We start from the raw sequence: 16,519 nt of genomic DNA on the forward strand, positions 1-16,519 counted from the left end.
TTTTATTGATCGCGTTGTAATCTCCTTCCCTAGCCTCGCACCCTCGCACCCTCGCTTCGCCCTCTCGGACTGTGCCGGAACTGGTTTCCTCCAGCCGCCCTCACCTGTTCTGCCTCCGCCTCGAGGCACAATAGCCGGAGATCAGACGTGGGAGATTAGAGATCTCGACGTCCAATTTACATCTAGGCAACTGCCCTAGACTGGAGTTGGCCGCCCTGGACCTTAGAGTCTGCGGTTGGCGTGGGCCCTCACCTTTGTTGGAGGGAGGGAGGCATGGGGCGTGGGGATTGTGAGTGAGAAGAGAGGCACGCTGCGGGAAGGGGTGCAGGGGTTCAGGAACCGGAAAAAAAACCCTGTTGGCGCGGTCAGAGAAGGCCTTCTGTTAGATTAGTGTTGCTATAAAAACCTTCTGCTTTTGGTCCCCCGGATTTCTGTTTTGTCTGAGCACGGCTCTCCTTTCGGAGGCAGTCCGTTCTTTGCTGGTCTTGGCTGTCTTAAAAAGAAAAAAACAACAACGACAACAACAAAAAAACCCCAAAACCTGGAGAACCGGCAGTCCTTATCCTAGTCTTCCGGGGCCTTTCAGACCACATGCCAAACTTAGTTATCCACCCTGCCACTTTGCCCCCAAGAGTCAAACCTGTCCCGCGGGGACAGGAGGTATCCTGGGCTCTGACGGTAACTTCATGTGACTGAGGACATGCTGGAAAGATTCCTAGATTAAAGGTGAGGGGATTTACAGAGGTGAAGTTGTTGAGAGTTTGGCAGAGGCTTCCAGGCTAACGTCCTGTTAGTTTATCCTGATGTAGAGAGGGCGCTTAGGTGGCGTGCGCCCAACTTTGTATTTGACCACTCAAGTTAATTTGTAGACATTTCCAGGAGCCTACCATTCATTATCATGAAGTATTTATGCTTATGGGAGCAGGAAAAATAAATGTTGGGGCCCTTCATCTGCAATAGAAGCTTTACAACTTTTCTTTCTAAAATCTTGAGGCACGGCGGCTTGTTTTCTCACCCCTGTTCAATTGCGGGAGGAAACAGGAACTGAGATATCTATTAGTATGACTCTTCTATCTTGAGGATAAAAAGACTGCCATTTGCCACTGGGCTCTTGTTTTTGCCTCCTGATAATTAATAACCCAAATGAAACTATCAGAGTACATGCCTCTTCAGGTTTTTTAAAAATATCATGGGGTTCATTCTTTCAGTGAGAGAGTATGAATTGCCTGCTTTAGAGAAGCACATGACTGTGTGGCCTGCTGGACACATGGTCCCACTTGCTGTACTCTAAATAGTGCCTTTGTGACTTGAAACAGTCAACACTTTTCTTAAAGCTACAGTGTGATCAGTCAGTACATTTTTGCCCTGTATGGAATCTCATATTTACACGTTACCTTTTCTGTAGATAATGCCATAATTAATTAGTTCCATTTGTCCTCCAGTCAACTCCAGACTCAAGCCTATCCAAGTACTGTGTAATCTAGAGGAAGACTTGAAAATGGAATACTGGCAATTTCAACCTTATAAAGTAACAAATTATAAGATGTTTTTCTTAATATTTAACTTGGGCAAGATATATGTGGAGAGTGCTTAATAAAAACTATCAACTTCTGTTTTATGTCAGGCACTGAGAAAGATAAATTGGGAATTGGTGCCCATCTGTAATCTCTCCATTTTTCTCTCGGATCCTGCTTCAAATGTCGTCCCAGTGCTAAACTCTGACTTGTGTTTTATTCATTATATACGAGTTTGCTAGGGTTCCTCTAACCACAAACTGGATGGCTTAAACAACAGAAATTTATTGTCTCACAGTTCTGGAGGCCAGAAGTATGAGGTCAAGGTGTCTGCAGGGCCATGCTCTGCCCGTGGGAGCTAAGGAAGACTCTGTTCCAGCCTTTTCTCCTGGCTTCTGGTAGTTCTTTGGCTTGCATGTCATTTCCCCTGTGTGCTTATCTCTTGGGTCCAAATTTTCCCTTTTTTATAAGGATGCCAATCATATTGGATTAGTGGCCCATTCTAACAGTATGATCTTATCTTAACTAAATCAGCAGTGACTCTTTCCAAATAGGATCCCATTTTGAGGGTTAGGACTTTTAACATATGAATTTTGGAGGGGACATAATTGAGCACATTGTGTTTTTCAAGTTTGGTTCACTGACCAAAACCACTCGGATATTCTTATTAGAAATGCAGTCCATAGGCTTCACCCTAACAAGTGATTCCCAAAGGAGGAGAGTGATTTTTGCCCCCAGGGCACATTTAGCAACATCTGGAATAGGCCCAGGGAAGGATGCTATGATATCTAGTGGATCTGGAATGCTGCTCAACCACCTACAAGGCACAGGGTAGTCCCCACAGCAAGAAAATAATCTCTTAATATATTAATAGGGCCAAGATTTGGAAACCCTACTCTAGAACTGCTAGATCAGAATCTGGGAAAGGGGCCTGGAAATCTACATTTTTTTTTTTTTAAGATTTTATTTATTTATTTGACAGAGAGAGATCACAAGTAGATGGTGAGGCAGGCAGGCAGAGAGAGAGAGGGAAGCAGGCTCCCCGCCAAGCAGAGAGCCCGATGCGGGACTCGATCTCAGGACCCCAAGATCATGACCTGAGCTGAAGGCAGCGGCTTAAACCACTGAGCCACCCAGGCGCCCCTAAATCTACATTTTTTAAAAAGGATTTTATTTATTTGACAGACAGAGATCACAAGTAGGCAGAGAGGCAGGCAGAGAGAGAGAGGAGGAAGCAGGCTCCCTGCTGAGCAGAGAACCCAATGCAGGGCTGGATCCCAGGACCCTGAGATCATGACCTGAGCCAAAGGCAGAGGCTTTAACCCACTGAGCCACCCAGGGGCCCCTGCTCTACATTTTGATATGCATCCCAACAACCTGTATCCATACTAAAGTTTGGAAACCACCACAGATACAAAAGCCTTTTCTAGGCATGTGAACATGAACCATTTTGTTTCAGATATGAGTCACACCTCTTCTTGATTAGCCATGCAAACTATAAGTTAATCTAGGTAGATATTACTACTTAGCAATTCACACAGTTTACTCATCTCACCCTAACATCTTTTTTTTTTTTAAATATTTTATTTATTTATTTATTTGACAGAGAGAGAGAGAGAGAGAGATCACAAGTAGGCAGAGAGGCAGGCAGAGAGAGGAGGAAGCAGGCTCCCTGCTGAGCAGAGAGCCCGATGCAGGGCTCCCATCGGGCTCCATCCCAGGACCTCGAGATCATGACCTGAGCCGAAGGCAGAGGCTTAACCCACCAAGCCACCCAGGTGCTCCTTCAACTGGAAACGTGTTTACATTTTAACACTTCTATACCACATTACCTTGTTTTGGTCAACTGTCTTCATATTCTGGATGTCCATTGCCAAATGAAAAAAGCGTTGCAAATTTATGGTTTGACAAGTCAGTGCTTTGCCTCCTCTTGTCCACTGGTTTCTGTTGTACTCTGAGTGGCCGACTGACTTGTCTATTTCATATATTGCTCTCATCTCTTATAGTCTATGCTTGCTGTCCACCCCCCCCCCTTTTTTTTTTTGTCTCTTTTGGCATTTGAAAATATTTTTGTGGTACGTTAGTGGTGGCTTAAGAGCACAAGCAAGAAAATGGTAGTGTCATAAAAGGCACAAGAAACACAGGGGAAAATCCTAAAACTCCATTAAAGTGGGTCTTTGGAAACTATTATATATTACAGTATATGACAAATGGAGAACTTGCTACCATTCTAAAAATTGTTTTAAGTATTCCCTTTTAGACTCTTCCATTTTCCTGGTAAGACCTCCATAGAAAATTTGCATCAGAACAGATAATATCTGATATTTTGATCCTGCATTAGCCTCGCTCTTATATTATCCAAGCCAACTGTTTTACAAAGTCATCACTGGTAAAATTTTAAGAACTCTAGCCCCCTCTTCCAGTAACCAAAACCCCTAATAGTTTCTTTCTTAGGAAAGAACGATTCCTTAGGAATTAAAACAATTCCTTAGGAATTAAAACTTCTCATGTCATTCAGACGTTCTTCTAGTGACATTATATGACCTTCAAGCCTGCTACCTTTTTAGACTATGCAGCCAACAACTGTATATTCAGCTCTTGAATTCTAATGTGTAACCTAAGCTTTACTAAGTCTTCATCCAGAACACCTTTTGTTTAAAAAAAAATTAATTGTTGAAAATAAGCAACGCATGGAATAAACAGCTGAGTTTTTTTTTAATGTTAGGTTAGTCACCATAGTAAGCTAAGTTTTTAATGTCAACGTTACAATCAAATGTATAAACATAACTGTGGTAACATAAGTGCAAATCTATACAGTTCAATCCAGGAGTGATCTTTTATTGTGTTCACTTCCAGAATTTGATCCCTAAATGGATGGAAGTTACACACTATAGTTCAGTTGGACTAGCCGCGAACTGTTGCCTAGTGTAAACTGATCACCTGATAAATGAAGTCTTTAGAGAACGAAACAGAAAAGATAGAGCAGTGGGGTTGTAATATCGGTTCTCCTTTTTCTGTAATGTGTCCTGCTCTCTGGAGGAGACTGGAATGAAGGACAATGAGATAATACTGAAATTTTACAAGAGTCTAATAAATTAGGCTTTCTAAACTACTGAAGACAGAAAGTCATAAACTTGTTATCTAAGGGTTCCCCCACCCTGATAGTGATCCCTCAAGGCTATGGTCTTCCTAAATTGGTACCCTCAGGAACAGAATTGTGAAGTAAGAGGTCTTCTGTCCCAGTCGTCTCTTCTCTAATATCTTACTAGAAAGAAAAATGTGAAAGGAAATCTAGTGGCAGTGTGTTCTCCCAATACCCTTAAGGGTGACCAGGCCTGAGACACACTTCTCTTCCTTATGGACTTGTCTCTTCTCAATACCTTGCTCCAATCTATATCTTTCAAGACCCAGTTAGTACCTTGCTGCTTCCAAGAAGTGGACTAGTGTTACGGGAAGAGTGCTGGACTGGCAGGTCTAGGCCCATATCTTGTCTCTGGTCCTTAACTATTTAAGGAAAATCTCTTGTCTTAATGATTGTGTTTTCTAATCCTTAAAACGGGAACAATAATACCTCTTTCACAGAATTATATACTTGGCGCATGGTGGGTGATAAGTAAATATGTATATATAAATTTATTTAAATACCTCCCCCAGTTACTCCAGAATACATAATTTTTCTTCTGTCTTCCTGAGCCTGGGCACATCACTTGTTAACACTCACTTAATTCACCACAGGATACTTTTATCCTTGCAGATCTAAGAGATCAGTGAATTGAATATTTGAATTCGTAACAGCAACTCAGGCTCTTAAGTCAGTTGTTCCTCTGCCCTCAGGTATCTTTGAAGTGTTGGAAGAATGAATGTCAGAATCACATTCTTTCATGGCTCTTTCTGTCAAATGGATGTTTCCAAATAATGAAGGTAAGTAATGGAGGGCAAGGCTGTGATGGAGTAGAAAAATTAGAAAGGAAGTGGTAATTGAGGCATATCCCATAGCAGAGCGAATAAAGTTACTTCAATGACTAAGAACAAGGACATTGGATCTCCTTACCTAATATCCCTTCCCCTTCTCAAAGAGGTCTCAAATATGCGGAAGGGGCTGTAAGATTGTCAACTCTACTTCTTCATCTTGATTTCTCGTGGTCCAGATTCATTCCATAAGTTCTATTCCATAAGTTGTAGGAATCTGAAAATCCATACTGTTGTGAGGAGAGGGTAATCTATTCCACTTTGTGCTCTGTGGGGATAAAGACCGTGGTTCATTTTTTAAAAAAATCTGATCATAGCACCTAACCTAGTATTTTTGTGAATGATTTTTGTCTTCTAAAAATATCTATTGAACTTCTGGAAATTGTTTTTTTTGTGTCAGTTAAATAGGAAATTCTGCTTTTTCTTTTTCTCTGCAAAGTACTAACATTTTCTTTGCTATTAAGGGGATTCTGTCAATTTATAAGCCTCTTTCTTCAATAACTTATTATAGTGCTGTAAATGATTTAAAGCCTGCCAAATCATGAAAATTTTATTGCTTTTACTCTATCTAGAATGAATTTATGGATATTCAATTTGCATAGTAACCATAAATGAAAGAGAAAAATCCTTTAGTTATATGCATTTTTTAAAGGTAACAGACTGCCTACTGAGAAATTAGCTTCATTAATTGGCCACAGTGTCACTATGTGGAAATTTCTGGTTAATCTTTTAGTGTTGCATAAATTCTTATTCGTTCCATTAAGTTTATGAAATGTGATGGACTCTCTCACCCAAAGGGATAGTAATATAGACATACCTTATAATTAGCCTGAACTTCTATGAGGGTTCTACATCAAGGAAACAAGTTAAATATAGATTTAAAAAATTTTCAAAGACACTGCAGAATCATGATCATTTCTTTACTGTGTTATTTCTTTCTTAAGGATTTTATTTATTTATTAGAGAGAGAGAGAGAGAGAGCGCGTAAGCGGAGGGCAGGGGCGGGGGAAGAGATAGAGAGAGAAGCAGACTCCCAACTGAGCAGGGAGCCCAGGACCCTGAGATCATGACCTGAGCCAAAGGTAGATGCTTAACTGAGACATCCTATCATGTTATTCTTGAAGTGCTATAAAGAATTAAGCCCAAGTTACTGAAAGCTTGAACACTTTAATGAATTGACAAGTTGTTTAGAATATATGTACAGTAACAGTATACTGCTTTTCCTGTGTTTCTTCTACGTGGAAAAGTGGTACTATGTAGCTGTTTCTCCGATTTTGCATAAAATTATTTTCTGCCATAACAAAATGAATCCTCTTTTGTTTATTTGTTTGTTATTTCTCTGCATGTCCTAGAAAATTAAGAGAAGCCCGTGAACTGAGTCATCACGGCGGGGATCAAGATTCTTCATGGTATGTGTCTGTGCAGGGATACAATATCTGGACCTAGCAAATCTCATCTTTCACATTCCTCTTCAGCCACACTGAATCCTTCCCATCCTTAATACACCATGCCCTTTGGACCTGCCCTTTGCACTGATTGAAGCACCCTTCGCTTGGTTAATTTTTGCTCATTTTCTAGGCCTCAGTGTAGAACTCGCTTGCTTCAGGCAACATTCCCTCACTGGCCAAAGCTAGATGGGCTGTCCCCTCCTATGAACTTGCCTAGCGCTCCAGCATATCTGTTCTCTCCGTAGCGTTAATCACACGGTAATGAAAATCTCACTCGTCTGTGCCCCTTCTGTGTGCTCCGTTCTGGGAGGACAGATGCCATCTTTTTCATCTTCACAACCGCAGTGCCCACCCTGGGCCAGGCACGTAGAGATCTGTAACACATCTCTGCAAAGGCAGTGGGGACTAGAGAGTGCATCATTACTATTGCCATAAGCCTTGAAGACATATCGATGTAAAAAAGGGACTTTTGGCTGAATTTTTGTAGTGCGATGATCGTTTGTTTTAGCTTTCACATTCTAACCTAAAGTAATATGCGATGTTCACGGAGTAGTCAAGAGAGTATCACGCAGGTACTTCTCTGTCACTTTTCAGAAAAATGTAGCAGGGGGGCCACTGCAAGCATTTCATGTGACCCTATTTGTGTACGTGGGGTGGCCCACGTGTCAGTGCTTGTTACCAAACAGCAAATCAAGCACACAGATCCTTAACAGATTGAATCATCCCATTTTCTGGAAGATAATGTATCTACCATTTTGATATAAGTCAAGAGAGGTGTCATTCTAATGTTGCACGTGTGTAAAACCTTTCCTTCTCTGCAGAGCCTGTTTCTGTGTGTCTTAAGCTCCTGTATTACATCATGAGGTCCCTGCATGTCTTCTTTAGGCTTCAACAACCATAGCGTCCAGCATGGTATCTAGCACATTGCCGGGGTCTGAGAACAATGAATGAATTACGGAAGAATGACTTTGAGTGCTTATAGGGGCATAGGGTCACTTCACATGTTATTTAATTCATTCCTCATAGCAGCTTCAAGAGGTATTACCCTTCTTGTCTTATGGAGAAGGAAATGGGAATTTTGAGATGCTGGAAACTTACCCAAAGTCATGTTACGTGAATGTTGGGGGCAGGAGTTCAGTCCAGGGGAGCTGAAGCCCACCCCTGTTCCACCACCATACTCTGCCTTTCCTTCTATGTTTCCTGACTCAAATTATTAATAATTTCCATAGGAGGCAGATGAGTCATCAGGCACAGCCAATTCATTGGAGGAGGGTTGGACAGGGAGGACGTTGATAGGTTATATAACTGAACTTTTGTCTTTGGGACTAGTGGCATTAGCTATTAAAGATCAGAAGCACAATATAACCAGTAAATAGAGCTGTGAACACACTAACCTAACAGGCAGACATAAGGAAGGGAGTAACTGTTCTTGATAAAAAGCATCCAATCTAACTTCACCTACAGGTCTTTAAGAGAAACTAGAACTTCATGGGAGTATCCTTCAAAGGATGTCCCATGGGGACTTCATGGGAGTATCCTTCAAAGGAAAGAGGAGTCCTCTTCTTCTTTCTTTTTTCTACCTGGCTGGGAGGTAGATGTGATGGATTAAAATCAAGTAGCCATTGTGGATCAGGTGGTGATAGGCCCAGGACTGACCAAAGCAGTGCCATAGGAAGAATCTAACTTCTGCTGACCTTGGAGCTGCCATTTCTGCTCTGGACTGCCAAATTCTGGATTTCTTCTCTATGAAAGGGTAACAAATTGTCATCTTGTTTAAGCCCAAAATGGAAGTGGAAATAGCCAATTTAGTGATTTCCATCATTTAAAAAAGTGTCACTTCTGTGTGTTATTCTGTTTCTGTTCAATTTATTTCATTTTAACAATCCTGCAGCTGTTTCTATTTCCTGGACCTTACACTGCACATTAAAACTAGCAGGCAGCAAATATCATTTCTGTGTTATAGTCTATTTGGGTATTGATCCTTTCTAACAAGTTCACAGTGAGACCTTTGTTAGTGACTCTAATTAAAGGTCAGGAATCCACATGTAAACCCTACAAATAATCTCAAGTTTTGAATTATCCTACTTAGGAAGTTAAGCCCTCCTTCAGCTTTCCCTGATCTGACCATTATCTAGTGCCACATCATTTTCCCCCCAAATAGCATATTATACTACTCCATACTTAGCAAATGTGTACTAAGTTTGCATACATTAGTGCATAAAACATTGTGTTGTGTATGGTGAATTCACAGATGGATTGTAAGGGTTTTGATTCTTTTAGAAACTAATCAGTTTATTGAATAAAGTAAACTCTGTGAGGTATACATAGGGAACGGCTTTTTCTCTAACCTTCAAACATGCACTTACCTACTCATTCCTGCCCTGGAGATAACCCTTCATATAGATCTCATGGCTTTCCAGCCACTTTAATACCTGAAAAGTAAGGCTTACCTTCAGGTATTAAAAGACAAGTACAGTTCAGTCTAAATCCAAACCTAATGCCTAATTTTCTAATCTAATTACATCTAATCTCACATGTAGTTCAAAGTTTCCCTGACCACCTCCAGCCCCCAGTCCAGGCCTGAGCGAAAGCTCAGGCAGTACATTATGCAGGGTGTGGTGTGTGGTCTTGCACACGCTTCCATTACTCTCCACCCATTGTAGTAAATGCAGCACCATTCTAATCTTCGCCCTTTATCCCTTCGACATTCCCTCTTGCTCACTTTTCTCCAGTCCTGTTGGCTCCTTTCCTCTCCAGAAACTACTAACCATGTTCTTGCTAAGGACCTTTGGGTATTCTGTTCTCTCTGCATGGCTTTTCCCCTCACTTTTAGGCCTTGGCCCCAGTGTCCTTTTATCAGTGAGGTCTTCCCTGATCATTCCATCTCAAGCAACACAGCCACACCCGCCACCTACTCTGCTTTATTTTTCTCATCTCATCATCCGATAAGTTGTCTGCTAAGAAACAAGGCGCCTGTCTCCCCTTCTGCAGATTCCTTCCATCTTTTATGGGGGAGGTTGGGAGGTAACATACCTTTCTCTGTGAGGAGAAATGGGTGAGGAGAGAAGGAAAAAGAGCTCAAACACTCCACTGCTTTGAATTCCTGCTCTCCTTGACCTTCTTCCATGATCTTTCACAATTTGGCCATGTCCTATAAAAGCTGGAAGTGAGGGCTTCACAGAGACTGGACTGATTTGTCCTGTTTTGTTTTTTAAGATTTATTTATTTGAAAGAGAGCGAGCGAGCGAGAGAGAAAGAGAGTACTGGGGGAGAGGTCAAGGGAGAGGGAGAGAGAATCCCAAGCAGACTCCCCACTGAGCTCAGAGCCCATGCAAAACTCAGTCCTGCGACCCAAGCGAACATGACCGGAGCTGAAATCTAGTTGAACGCTCAACTGACTGAGCCACCCAGGTGCCCCTGATTTTTTTTTTTTTTCAATTAAGTCTGGCCTGTATGTTTCAGGCACTCTCTTTAGAATGGGGCTGGGTGGGGGTGGTGGAATTGTCTCTTACTATTCTCAGTTTGGGACTTCAGCTACAATATAGAGGCAACACGCTGAGTAGATAAGAACCTTCTCACAAACTGGTGTGCTCTGTTCCAAAAAGAACATTTGAATTTGAGGTAATCATATGATATGAGCAGATGGCTCCATGAATTCAAGATGTCCAAATTTTAGGAAACAGGAACCTAGGCATTTATGTAGCTCAAAAGCAATATAAAATTGGTTATGTCTTATTAGGATAGAAAGCTACTGGTTCTTGCTGCGTAGCATTCACTCTTTTCTGCTTGGACCAGCATCCTTTGGCTGCAGTGAATGTTCACGAATGGGCGTGTGACCAAATTTGTGCAAATAGAACAAGTACTTGGGTATTGGCTGGATAGGAATGGAAGATATATGCCTAGTGCTGTTCCAGCTGTCACAGGGAGAGAACTTGCCTCAGAGGGAAGGCAATAAACAGGAAAGTGGATGTGAGAGATAGAAAGAGACCAAAGCGCAGTGATGTTGCCCTGGATCCAGCCATGCCTGAAGTCAATGCCTACACTTTTTGTATGGGTCAATTAATCCACACACCCTCCTCCCCATAAGCCAAGTGATTTGGCTTTTCATCACTTACAGCCCATTAGGGCTGGTTGTTATGCCATTTATCGACTTAAATCTTTGCCTGTGCATTGTCATCAGAACTGGTATGGCCCTCGCATATTTTCTCAAGATGTACTATTTTCCAGAGAATGATGATAATTAAAAGGACCTATTATTGTCCTGCTCTGGGATTCTTCTGGCCATGGGGCACATGAGAAGAACTACTATTAGTAATGATTTTGAGAAATACACTAATGTTTTATTTGAATGCGTAGTTTGTGATTCAGAATTTTACTGTTTTATGTATGGCTGAAGAAATTTTCTTATTCATTTCCCATAATAATTCAACAAGGAAGGCTTATATTCATTTTTTTCATCATTTTTATTAATCTTTAGAGAAACTATCTAAATATCTTTAGGTTACTAATCTTTCATGTTCCAGTATAAAGTATATAATTAACCCTGAATTACCAAAACTTTTAAAGTAAATTAAAATTCTTTAACATGCAAAGAATTATATTCTTCCTAGTGCCTGAGACATTCTTCTAATAAAGATATTTAAAAGGAAATATAATCCAGTCAAAGTGGTTTATATCTTTAAGAACTCTTTGCAGTGTAATTGGGAGAATTAATTTTTTGGACAAAATCAGAAATTATTCATATTACTGTGATTTTACACACAATAAAGTTCTTTTTTTTTTTGGATTTTACTTATTTATTTGAGAGAGAGAGCATGAACAGGGGAAGGGGCAGAGGGAGAAGCAGGCTCCCCACTGAGCAGGAAGCCTGATGTGGGTGGGGCTCAATCCTAGGACCCTGGGATCATAACCTGAGTTGAAGACAGATGCTCAACCAGTTGAGCCACCTGGGATCCCCAAGTCTGCCAATATTAAATAATAACCAAGCAATGATTAGTTTTCAGGGTCCTTATTTTAAGGATGAATAAGTCAGATATTTCTGTGGCCAATATATATATTGGCCTTATACACAAATCAAACTAGAATCCTGAGAGTCAACTTAGTAGACAATCTGGGAAACCATAGCTCTACTCATTTCAAAGAAATAAAATAGGGAATAGATAATATGTTCCTTATCTCCCCACCTGAAATTATTTCCTAATGCAACTCAAAACTCAGAATGCGAGTTATAATTCTAATGTGTAAAAACAGAGATGGAACTTTTGACCCATCTAAAGAACATTACCACTAGGAATGTGACATTAGGTAGCCAGAGATAAAATTTGGGTTGTTCAAAGAAACTTCTTGAGAATAGTTAGATTTTGTAGTGATTTAATTTAATCCTGGTATTGCAAATAGATTTCAATTTAGATGTCAAGACCAGTTAGTTGACAGTGTTGTTCGCAGTGTTGGGTTGTGAAGACTCAAGACCAAGTCTCAATGTAGTGGAATAAGTGTAACAATTGGTGAATGATATCTGCCTTGTACAGGGAGAGAGACAGTGAAGCTCCCCATCCTTGTGGCTACCGTCCCCCTTTTAAGTTATATTTGGAGGTATGTGAAGTCACATAGGGAGCTGGTAACCTGGATTGGGTCAGAAACAACTATTTGGGAAGTATACTTTCTTGAAAAATGATTCATGGGGCACCTGGGTGGCTCAGTCAGTTAAGCGTCTACCTTCAGCTCAGGTCATGATCCTGGGGTCCTGGATTGAGCCCCATGTCAGGCTCCCTACTCAGGGAGCCTGCTTCTCTCTATCCTTCCTTCTCACGCTCTCTCTCAATATCTCTGTCTCTCTCTCAAATAAGTAAATAAAATATTTTAAAAATGATCAGAAGACCTTGTCCAATCACCCAGTGTATATAACTATATCGGTCTAAAAGGGAACCATGTTACACTGATTTGGGTTAGAAATGTGAGCTTTTCAGAAATATGGTACAACCCCCAACCCCATAGACAGAGGTCCTTGACAAAGAAATCTACAAATCTCTTTTAGCACACAAAATGTAAGTCTTCAAATTTAGTAAAGTATGATAATTTCTGTGGGGAGACTACATAGTTGATCTTTTCTGAGTACATCAAATTCATGTTCATTATCTATTTTGCCACTTGGCGCTGTAAATCTTTTTTTTTTTTTTTTTAAGATTTTATTTATTTATCTGCCAGAGAGAGAGGGAGAGCACAAACGGGGAGAACAGCAGGCAGAGGCAGAAGCAGGCTCCATGCTGATCGAGGAGCCTGATGTGGGACTTGATCCCAGGACCCTGGGATCATGACCTGAGCCAAAGGCAGACGCTTAACCAACTGAGCCACCCACGTGTCCCTGGCACTGTAAATCTTTAGTGGAATTCTAAATATAAAGAGGAAGGTAGTTTCTTTCCTTTAGCAAATGGGGTGTCTGTTGTTTACAGGGATCCCAAAGTCCCTCCAATGGGTGACACTGTCAAACTGAAGGCTACTTCACGGAGAATGGAGAGGGAAAGTGCTGTGTCCTTGTTGGTCATGCTGTATCCAAACAAATCCCAGTGCACATCTCTCGGTGGGACTCATTCTGTTGGTTGGATATGTTGCCACGCAATCTGGGTGACGCAACTGGTGAGTCAGGACAGTGACAACTTCTTACCCAGCTTCCTGGCCAGACTCAAGCCAATTTTGTTTCTTAGCCAAATGACATAAAAAACAACTTGAGGAAAATACAAAGTTATGTCTTTCCAAGACAGTTGGTTTCCAGTAGTGTCTGGTTTGTGGCTAAAATTCTAGACTTGAAATTAGGAGAACTCAGAATCTTGGACAATTCAGCTTCCTTGAGCGCCTTAGTTTTGTCTTATTTTTAATTGGGAAGAGGGGCTGGTTAGATAGAGACAGTAAAGGAAGGGATTTCATATTTAATGACTTCTAGACTTTGATTTAGAGTTCCCTGCTCTCCCCAGACCACACCCATGGCTCCCAAGAAAGGCAACGAGATGCTGATCCTGCAGATTGGAGGAAATACAGGGTCTCCTGACCCCTCCCACCTGCTGCAGGATGTCTCCAAGGTCTGTCACACAAGTGATTTGATCTGTGGTCTCCCTTTTAACCATTCTGAGAGACCACAACAAAACAAAAAAACAACAACATTATGTTGTTTTTTATGGCTACCTCACGGTTTCAGATATTTCTGTGGCCTTGTGGCTCTCGAGATGGGCACAGTTGTGAAGATAGTACCTCACTCCTCACTTGCGTTGTAATCTGTCTTCCAACAGTGCCTCCTTGAGCAGTTTCCCACATGTGTCTGGGTAATGTGGCCTCACATTATATTTACCAGCACTCTTGTAGGTGTCTTTTCCCTGGGAATGGGCAGAAGTTCCTGAGGATTGGGCTGAGAATAATTCAACTCATTCAAAATCACCTTTTCCTCTAGAAGGCCTGCATAGAATCTCCCTCACTGGGTTAAGTTCTTTAAACCAGTGGTCTTCGAAATTCTGTATAACTCTGTGTCTTTGCGCATTTGCAAGTTGGCATCTGAACATGTACAAATAATACATTTTGTATTATCATTATGCTTTAAAATCTTTTTCTCAAAATCTCAGACTTGTTGATTTCCCTTATTCAGATAAGACATTGTTCATAAAGTGAGAGAGCAAGTTATTTTTTTCTCCACATTCTCACCAACACTTGTTGTTTTTTGTATTTTTTATTTTAACCATAATGACAGGTGTGAGGTGATATGTCATTGTGGTTTTGATTTACATTTCCCTGACAATGAGTGATGTTGAGCATCTTTTCATGCGTCGGCCATCTGTATGTTTTCTTCAGAGAAATGTCTGTTCACGTCTACTTCCCATTTTTTAATTGGATTATTGATTTTTTTGGTGTTGAGTTGCATAAGTTCTTTATGTATTTTGGATATTAACTCTTTACTGGATATGTCATATGCAAATATCCTCTCCCATTCAGTATGTTGTTTGTTTTGTTTTGTTTTGTTGATTACTTGTTTGTCTTCTGTGCAGAAGTTTTTTATTTTGATGTAGTCCCAATTGTTTATTTTTGCTTCTGTTTTCCTTGCCTCAGGAGATTTATCTAGAAAAATGTTGCTACAGTCAATGTCAGAGAAATTACTGCCTGTGTTCTTTTCTAGGGTTTTTATGGTTCCAGGTCTCATGTGTAGGTCCTTACTGCATTTTGAGTTTATTTTTGTGTATGGTGTAAGAAGGTGGTCCAGTTTCATTCTTTCGCAGGTAGCTGTTCAGTTTTCCCAACACCATTTGTTGAAAAGACTGTTTTTCCCATTGCATATTCTTGAGTGCCTGGCAACTTATTGGTCTCAGTAGACATTCATTGATTGAATGAAAGAAATAAAGTGTCTGCCTTTGGTTACTGAGTTGCTTTTGACAAGTTTAAAAATGCAAACTTTGAATAGGTTCAGCATCCCTCTGAACATAATGGTTGGCTTTGTGGACTCTTCATCTTGCTTGCTTTTTTTCTTTTTTAAGACTTTATTTATTTATTTGACAGACAGAGATCACAAGTAGGCAGAGAGGCAGGCAGAGAGAGAGAGGAGGAAGCAGGCTCCCTACTGAGCAGAGAGCCCGATGTGGGGCTTGATCCCAGGACCCTGGGATCATGACCTGAGCCGAAGGCAGAGGCTGTAACCCACTGAGCCACCCTGGTGCCCCAATCTTGCCCGCTTTTTGCAAACCACATTGGCAAACAATGCACAGACTAGGATTCCTGCCCTCACTGAAGTTAAATTAGAATCTGGGTGTTGAGGGGCACCTGGGTGGCTCAGTGCACTAAGCATCTGCCTCTCCATTTCAGTTCAGGTCATGATCTTAGAGTTGAGAGATTGAGCCCTGAGTCCGGCTCCACACTTAGTGGAGTAGTCAGGTTGGGATTCCTTCTCTCCCTCTTTCTCTGCCCCTACTCCTGCTCGCTCTCACTCTCTCTGTCTCTCTTAAATAATCTTTTTTTTTTTTTTTTTTTAAGAATCTCAGTGCTGAAATGTAATATGGTTAAGTGGCAGATGTCACTCATGTTTCTCTAGTTATACTTCTATTACACATCTCCTTACAGGTTTTTCAGAATGCCTCTGCAATTGTAGATATATATGATTATGGAACCCGGGCCTGCAAAAAACCAAGCAGCTGTCGGTGTGGACTCTGCCAATGGACTTTGAGAACATGTATGTGTGTATATAATTGCTTGCTCCTTCCCTTCTGTGGAGCCCTTTAGGGTCAGAGCTCAGGGACAATGGGATCTTCAGTGTTTGCTGATAGATCAAGGCCAAGGAATTCAGTTTATAGTGTATAGTGTGTGAAACCTCAGGATGGTAGGAGCACAGCTGCCCGAGAGAAGAAAATATTATGTAATTTGAAATAGTTTTGACATGTTGGATTTATTTTTATGTCATTTTTCATTGGCTTTTTAAAAAGCCAGATCACTCGAACCATTGCAATATATTGAAAATGTGTATAATTAAAAAAAATAATTTCTTTCCTGAAGGAAAGCTATATTCACAATAGTAGTCTTTCAGTTTTTGGTTTTGTGTCAAGTTGGACACTATCAACAAGT

At 40.9% G+C, this 16,519-nt stretch overlaps 1 protein-coding gene across 1 annotated transcript in view; it reads left to right on the forward strand.

Moving 5' to 3' along the window:
• LOC116575900 (serine/arginine repetitive matrix protein 1-like) overlaps window positions 1-16,519 on the forward strand; it is a 287,791-nt gene that overhangs the window by 3,031 nt on the left and 268,241 nt on the right. The gene's annotated exons all lie outside the window — the stretch shown is intronic.

This window comes from Mustela erminea, chromosome 17 (genome assembly GCF_009829155.1).
Source record: "Mustela erminea isolate mMusErm1 chromosome 17, mMusErm1.Pri, whole genome shotgun sequence".
In the NCBI taxonomy this organism is placed as follows: domain Eukaryota; kingdom Metazoa; phylum Chordata; class Mammalia; order Carnivora; family Mustelidae; genus Mustela; species Mustela erminea.